The sequence below is a fragment of the Rhinoderma darwinii genome, unplaced genomic scaffold, assembly GCF_050947455.1.
Source record: "Rhinoderma darwinii isolate aRhiDar2 unplaced genomic scaffold, aRhiDar2.hap1 Scaffold_2447, whole genome shotgun sequence".
NCBI classification, from domain to species: Eukaryota; Metazoa; Chordata; class Amphibia; order Anura; family Rhinodermatidae; genus Rhinoderma; species Rhinoderma darwinii.
Window position 1 is genome coordinate 8,545 of NW_027462746.1, and position 8,181 is coordinate 16,725.

Genomic DNA, 8,181 nt, shown 5'->3' on the forward strand with positions numbered 1-8,181 from the left:
AGAGGGAACAATATTAATATAGAGCTTCTGCGTGACAGGGAAATCTGCTCCATGATAGTTAATATGGCTGGTGCAGAAATAGCTGAGCTTGTAAGATAAAGACTGTACACTTCATTTTAGGGTGGACGTACCCTTTTAATAGTCCACTGAGATCATTAAGAACATTTCACCCTAAAGAATATCCTTGAGCTGTCCTCTTCTGCCGTTTCTAGGATAGACGATCAGCAATATGGCCGCCTGTACAGATCCCTCAGGGGTTGTCACTCAGCATTACTATTTGGGGGAAATGATCTGAAAGTAGATCAAACACCTGGCGCACCTTTCATCATTGGCTGCGATTCTACCTCCATCACATAGACTAATTAATGAGGAATAAATCCCTCTACACCCTCAAGACGTCAAAGGCTGGTGATGGGGGAGGGGGATGGGATGGAGGGTGATGGAGGACAGTGTCCTCTACCGACCAGTGGTAACCTGGTGAGAGTCATGCTGGTCCTTTTACTGGGAAGACACAGGGCTCCATGGTACAAAGGGTTAATGTGCTTCACTTGCGATATTTTCCGCTTGACCAATAATCTTATAGTGCCATGAATCAGCCCGGGCCTCGTGTTCCCCCGCCGCTCGCACGCTGCCTCCATGTTATTTACAAGCTCATTACTGATCTCTCACATTTCTTCGCCTCCGTCTAATATCGCCCAGTGGTTGGTAATAAACGTCTCCAGCTCCATCTCATCCATCTGCCCCCCCCCCTGTATATCTGCCTATATCTGCCCCCTCCTTTATTATCTGAATTGTCTTCTGTCTACTAATCCCTGCCGGTAATGTCAGCTATATACCGGCTCTCCTGTCCTGTCGGCTATATACCCCCTCTCCTGTACTGTCAGCTATATACCCACTCTCCTGTAGTGTCAGCTATATTCCCCCTCTCCTGTACTGTCAGCTATATACCCTCCTCTCCTGTCAGCTATATACCCCCTCTCCAGTACTGTCTCTATATACCCCCTCTCCTGTACTGTCAGCTATATACCCTCCTCTCCTGTACTGTCAGCTATATACCCCCTTCTCCTGTCAAGTCAGCTATGTACCCCTCTCCATTATTATATGCTTTTGAGCAACCCCCTCCTGTATTATAAGCTATATCATATGCTATATACCCCCCACCTCTATTGATGACAAGCCATATAATCTGCTATCTACCCCTGTCCTGTATTATCTGCTCCTCTCCTGTATTATCTGCTCCTCCCCTTTATTATCTGCTCCTCCCCTGTATTATCTGCTCCTCTCCTGTATTATCTGCTCCTCTCCTGTATTATCTGCTCCTCTCCTGTATTATCTGCTCCTCCCCTGTATTATCTGCTCCTCTCCTGTATTATCTGCTCCTCTCCTGTATTATCTGCTCCTCTCTTGTATTATCTGCTCCTCTCCTGTATTATCTGCTCCTCCCCTGTATTATCTGCTCCTCTCCTGTATTATCTGCTCCTCTCCTGTATTATCTGCTCCTCTCCTGTATTATCTGCTCCTCTCCTGTATTATTGCTCCTCTCCTGTATTATCTGCTCCTCTCCTGTATTATCTGCTCCTCTCCTGTATTATCTGCTCCTCTCCTGTATTATCTGCCCCTCTCCTGTATTATCTGCTCCTCTCCTGTATTATCTGCTCCTCTCCTGTATTATCTGCCCCTCTCCTGTATTATCTGACCCTCTCCTGTATTATCTGCTCCTCTCATGTATTATCTGCTCCTCTCCTGTATTATCTGCTCCTCCCCTGTATTATCTGCTCCTCTCCTGTATTATCTGCTCCTCTCCTGTATTATCTGCTCCTCTCTTGTATTATCTGCTCCTCTCCTGTATTATCTGCTCCTCCCCTGTATTATCTGCTCCTCTCCTGTATTATCTGCTCCTCTCCTGTATTATCTGCTCCTCTCCTGTATTATCTGCTCCTCTCCTGTATTATCTGCTCCTCTCCTGTATTATCTGCTCCTCTCCTGTATTATCTGCCCCTCTCCTGTATTATCTGCTCCTCTCCTGTATTATCTGCTCCTCTCCTGTATTATCTGACCCTCTCCTGTATTATCTGACCCTCTCCTGTATTACCTGCTCCTCTCCTGTATTATCTGCTCCTCTCCTGTATTATCTGCTCCTCCCCTGTATTATCTGCTCCTCTCCTGTATTATCTGCTCCTCTCTTGTATTATCTGCTCCTCTCCTGTATTATCTGCTCCTCCCCTGTATTATCTGCTCCTCTCCTGTATTATCTGCTCCTCTCCTGTATTATCTGCTCCTCTCCTGTATTATCTGCTCCTCTCCTGTATTATCTGCTCTTCCCCTGTATTATCTGCTCCTCTCCTGTATTATCTGCTCCTCTCCTGTATTATCTGCTCCTCTCCTGTATTATCTGCTCCTCTCTTGTATTATCTGCTCCTCTCCTGTATTATCTGCCCCTCTCCTGTATTATCTGCTCCTCCCCTGTATTATCTGCTCCTCTCCTGTATTATCTGCCCCTCTCCTGTATTATCTGACCCTCTCCTGTATTATTTGACCCTCTCCTGTATTATCTGCTCCTCTGCTGTATTATCTGCCCCTCTCCTGTATTATCTGCTCCTCTCCTGTATTATCTGCTCCTCTCCTGTATTATCTGCCCCTCTCCTGTATTATCTGCTCCTCTCCTGTATTATCTGCTCCTCTCCTGTATTATCTGCTCCTCTCCTGTATTATCTGCTCCTCTCCTGTATTATCTGCTCTTCCCCTGTATTATCTGCTCCTCTCCTGTATTATCTGCTCCTCTCCTGTATTATCTGCTCCTCTCCTGTATTATCTGCTCCTCTCTTGTATTATCTGCTCCTCTCCTGTATTATCTGCCCCTCTCCTGTATTATCTGCTCCTCCCCTGTATTATCTGCTCCTCTCCTGTATTATCTGCTCCTCTCCTGTATTATCTGCTCTTCCCTGTATTATCTGCTCCTCTCCTGTATTATCTGCTCCTCCGCTGTATTATCTGCCCCTCTCCTGTATTATCTGCTCCTCTCCTGTATTATCTGCCCCTCTCCTGTATTATCTGCTCCTCCCCTGTATTATCTGCTCCTCTCCTGTATTATCTGCTCCTCTCCTGTATTATCTGCTCCTCTCCTGTATTATCTGCTCTTCCCTGTATTATCTGCTCCTCTCCTGTATTATCTGCTCCTCTCCTGTATTATCTGCTCCTCTCCTGTATTATCTGCTCTTCCCTGTATTATCTGCTCCTCTCCTGTATTATCTGCTCCTCTCCTGTATTATCTGCTCCTCTCTTGTATTATCTGCTCCTCTCCTGTATTATCTGCCCCTCTCCTGTATTATCTGCTCCTCCCCTGTATTATCTGCTCCTCCCCTGTATTATCTGCTCCTCTCCTGTATTATCTGCTCCTCTCCTGTATTATCTGCTCCTCTCCTGTATTATCTGCTCCTCTCCTGTATTATCTGCTCCTCTCCTGTATTATCTGCTCCTCTCTTGTATTATCTGCTCCTCTCCTGTATTATCTGCCCCTCTCCTGTATTATCTGCTCCTCCCCTGTATTATCTGCTCCTCTCCTGTATTATCTGCCCCTCTCCTGTATTATCTGACCCTCTCCTGTATTATTTGACCCTCTCCTGTATTATCTGCTCCTCTGCTGTATTATCTGCCCCTCTCCTGTATTATCTGCTCCTCTCCTGTATTATCTGCTCCTCCCCTGTATTATCTGCTCCTCTCCTGTATTATCTGCTCCTCTCCTGTATTATCTGCTCTTCCCTGTATTATCTGCTCCTCTCCTGTATTATCTGCTCCTCTCCTGTATTATCTGCTCCTCTCCTGTATTATCTGCTCCTCTCTTGTATTATCTGCTCCTCTCCTGTATTATCTGCCCCTCTCCTGTATTATCTGCTCCTCCCCTGTATTATCTGCTCCTCCCCTGTATTATCTGCTCCTCTCCTGTATTATCTGCTCCTCTCCTGTATTATCTGCTCCTCTCCTGTATTATCTGCTCCTCTCCTGTATTATCTGCCCCTCTCCTGTATTATCTGACCCTCTCCTGTATTATTTGACCCTCTCCTGTATTATCTGCTCCTCTGCTGTATTATCTGCCCCTCTCCTGTATTATCTGCTCCTCTCCTGTATTATCTGCTCATCTGCTCCTCTCCTGTATTATCTGCCCCTCTCCTGTATTATCTGCTCCTCTCCTGTATTATCTGCCCCTCTCCTGTATTATCTGCTCCTCTCCTGTATTATCTGCCCCTCTCCTGTATTATCTGCCCCTCTCCTGTATTATCTGCCCCTCTCCTGTATTATCTGCTCTTCCCCTGTATTATCTGCCCCTCTCCTGTATTATCTGCTCCTCTCCTGTATTATCTGCCCCTCTCCTGTATTATCTGCTCCTCCCCTGTATTATCTGCTCCTCCCCTGTATTATCTGCTCCTCTCCTGTATTATCTGCTCCTCTCCTGTATTATTTGCTCCTCTCCTGTATTATCTGCTCCTCTCCTGTATTATCTGCTCCTCTCCTGTATTATCTGCCCCTCTCCTGTATTATCTGACCCTCTCCTGTATTATTTGACCCTCTCCTGTATTATCTGCTCCTCTGCTGTATTATCTGCCCCTCTCCTGTATTATCTGCTCCTCTCCTGTATTATCTGCTCCTCTCCTGTATTATCTGCCCCTCTCCTGTATTATCTGCTCCTCTCCTGTATTATCTGCCCCTCTCCTGTATTATCTGCTCCTCTCCTGTATTATCTGCCCCTCTCCTGTATTATCTGACCCTCTCCTGTATTATCTGCCCCTCTCCTGTATTATCTGCTCTTCCCCTGTATTATCTGCCCCTCTCCTGTATTATCGGCTCCTCTCCTGTATTATCTGCTCCTCCCCTGTATTATCTGCTCCTCCGCTGTATTATCTGCTCCTCCCCTGTATTATCTGCCCCTCTCCTGTATTATCTGCCCCTCTCCTGTATTATCTGCTCCTCTCCTGTATTATCTGCCCCTCTCCTGTATTATCTGCTCCTCCTCTGTATTATCTGCTCCTCCCCTGTATTATCTGCTCCTCCCCTGTATTATCTGCTCCTCCCCTGTATTATCTGCTCCTCCCCTGTATTATCTGCTCCTCTCCTGTATTATCTGCTCCTCCCCTGTATTATCTGCCCCTCTCCTGTATTATTTGCTCCTCTCCTGTATTATCTGCTCCTCTCCAGTATTATCTGCTCCTCTCCTGTATTATCTGCCCCTCTCCTGTATTATCTGCTCCTCTCCTGTATTATCTGCCCCTCTCCTGTATTATCTGCTCCTCTCCTGTATTATCTGCCCCTCTCCTGTATTATCTGACCCTCTCCTGTATTATCTGCCCCTCTCCTGTATTATCTGCTCTTCCCCTGTATTATCTGACCCTCTCCTGTATTATCTGCTCCTCTCCTGTATTATCGGCTCCTCTCCTGTATTATCTTCCCCTCTCCTGTATTATCGGCTCCTCTCCTGTATTATCTGTTCCTCCCCTGTATTATCTGCTCCTCTGCTGTATTATCTGCCCCTCTCCTGTATTATCTGCTCCTCTCCTGTATTATCTGCCCCTCTCCTGTATTATCTGCTCCTCCCCTGTATTATCTGCTCCTCCCCTGTATTATCTGCTCCTCTCCTGTATTATCTGCTCCTCTCCTGTATTATTTGCTCCTCTCCTGTATTATCTGCTCCTCTCCTGTATTATCTGCTCCTCTCCTGTATTATCTGCCCCTCTCCTGTATTATCTGACCCTCTCCTGTATTATTTGACCCTCTCCTGTATTATCTGCTCCTCTGCTGTATTATCTGCCCCTCTCCTGTATTATCTGCTCCTCTCCTGTATTATCTGCTCCTCTCCTGTATTATCTGCCCCTCTCCTGTATTATCTGCTCCTCTCCTGTATTATCTGCCCCTCTCCTGTATTATCTGCTCCTCTCCTGTATTATCTGCCCCTCTCCTGTATTATCTGACCCTCTCCTGTATTATCTGCCCCTCTCCTGTATTATCTGCTCTTCCCCTGTATTATCTGCCCCTCTCCTGTATTATCGGCTCCTCTCCTGTATTATCTGCTCCTCCCCTGTATTATCTGCTCCTCCGCTGTATTATCTGCTCCTCCGCTGTATTATCTGCCCCTCTCCTGTATTATCTGCCCCTCTCCTGTATTATCTGCTCCTCTCCTGTATTATCTGCCCCTCTCCTGTATTATCTGCTCCTCCTCTGTATTATCTGCTCCTCCCCTGTATTATCTGCTCCTCCCCTGTATTATCTGCTCCTCCCCTGTATTATCTGCTCCTCCCCTGTATTATCTGCTCCTCTCCTGTATTATCTGCTCCTCCCCTGTATTATCTGCCCCTCTCCTGTATTATCTGCTCCTCTCCTGTATTATCTGCTCCTCTCCAGTATTATCTGCTCCTCCCCTGTATTATCTGCCCCTCTCCTGTATTATCTGCTCCTCTCCTGTATTATCTGCTCCTCTCCTGTATTATCTGCCCCTCTCCTGTATTATCTGCTCTTCCCCTGTATTATCTGACCCTCTCCTGTATTATCTGCTCCTCTCCTGTATTATCGGCTCCTCTCCTGTATTATCTGCCCCTCTCCTGTATTATCGGCTCCTCTCCTGTATTATCTGCTCCTCCCCTGTATTATCTGCTCCTCTGCTGTATTATCTGCCCCTCTCCTGTATTATCTGCTCCTCTCCTGTATTATCTGCCCCTCTCCTGTATTATATGCTCCTCTCCTGTATTATCTGCCCCTCTCCTGTATTATCTGCTCCTCCCCTGTATTATCTGCTCCTCCCCTGTATTATCTGCTCCTCCCCTGTATTATCTGCTCCTCTCCTGTATTATCTGCTCCTCTCCTGTATTATCTGCTCCTCTCCTGTATTATCTGCTCCTCCCCTGTATTATCGGCTCCTCCCCTGTATTATCTGCCCCTCTCCTGTATTATCTGCTCCTCTCCTGTATTATCGGCTCCTCTCCTGTATTATCGGCTCCTCCCCTGTATTATCTGCCCCTCTCCTGTATTATCTGCTCCTCTCCTGTATTATCTGCTCCTCTCCTGTATTATCTGCTCCTCCCCTGTATTATCTGCTCCTCCCCTGTATTATCTGCTCCTCTCCTGTATTATCTGCTCCTCCCCTGTATTATCTGCCCCTCTCCTGTATTATCTGCTCCTCTCCTGTATTATCTGCTCCTCTCCAGTATTATCTGCTCCTCTGCTGTATTATCTGCCACTCTCCTGTATTATCTGCTCCTCTCCTGTATTATCTGCCCCTCTCCTGTATTATCTGCTCCTCTCCTGTATTATCTGCCCCTCTCCTGTATTATCTGCTCTTCCCCTGTATTATCTGCCCCTCTCCTGTATTATCTGCTCCTCCCCTGTATTATCTGCCCCTCTCCTGTATTATCTGCTCCTCTCCTGTATTATCTGCTCCTCTCCTGTATTATCTGCTCCTCCCCTGTATTATCTGCTCCTCTCCTGTATTATCTGCTCCTCTCCTGTATTATCTGCCCCTCTCCTGTATTATCTGCTCCTCCCCTGTATTATCTGCTCCTCTACTGTATTAGCGGCTCCTCCCCTGTATTATCTGCTCCTCTCCTGTATTATCGGCTCCTCTCCTGTATTATCTGCTCTTCTCCTGTATTATCTGCTCCTCCCCTGTATTATCTGCTCCTCTCCTGTATTATCTGCTCCTCTCCTGTATTATCTGCCCCTCTCCTGTATTATCTGCTCCTCTTTTGTATTATCTGCCCCTCTCCTGTATTATCTGCTCCTCTCCTGTATTATCTGCCCCTCTCCTGTATTATCTGACCCTCTCCTGTATTATCTGACCCTCTCCTGTATTATCTGCTCCTCTGCTGTATTATCTGCCCCTCTCCTGTATTATCTGCTCCTCTCCTGTATTATCTGCTCCTCTCCTGTATTATCTGCCCCTCTCCTGTATTATCTGCTCCTCTCCTGTATTATCTGCTCCTCTCCTGTATTATCTGCTCCTCCCCTGTATTATCTGCTCCTCCCCTGTATTATCTGCTCCTCTCCTGTATTATCTGCTCCTCCCCTGTATTATCTGCTCCTCTCCTGTATTATCTGCTCCTCTCCTGTATTATCTGCTCCTCCCCTGTATTATCTGCTCCTCTCCTGTATTATCTGCTCCTCTCCTGTATTATCTGCTCCTCTCCTGTATTATCTGCT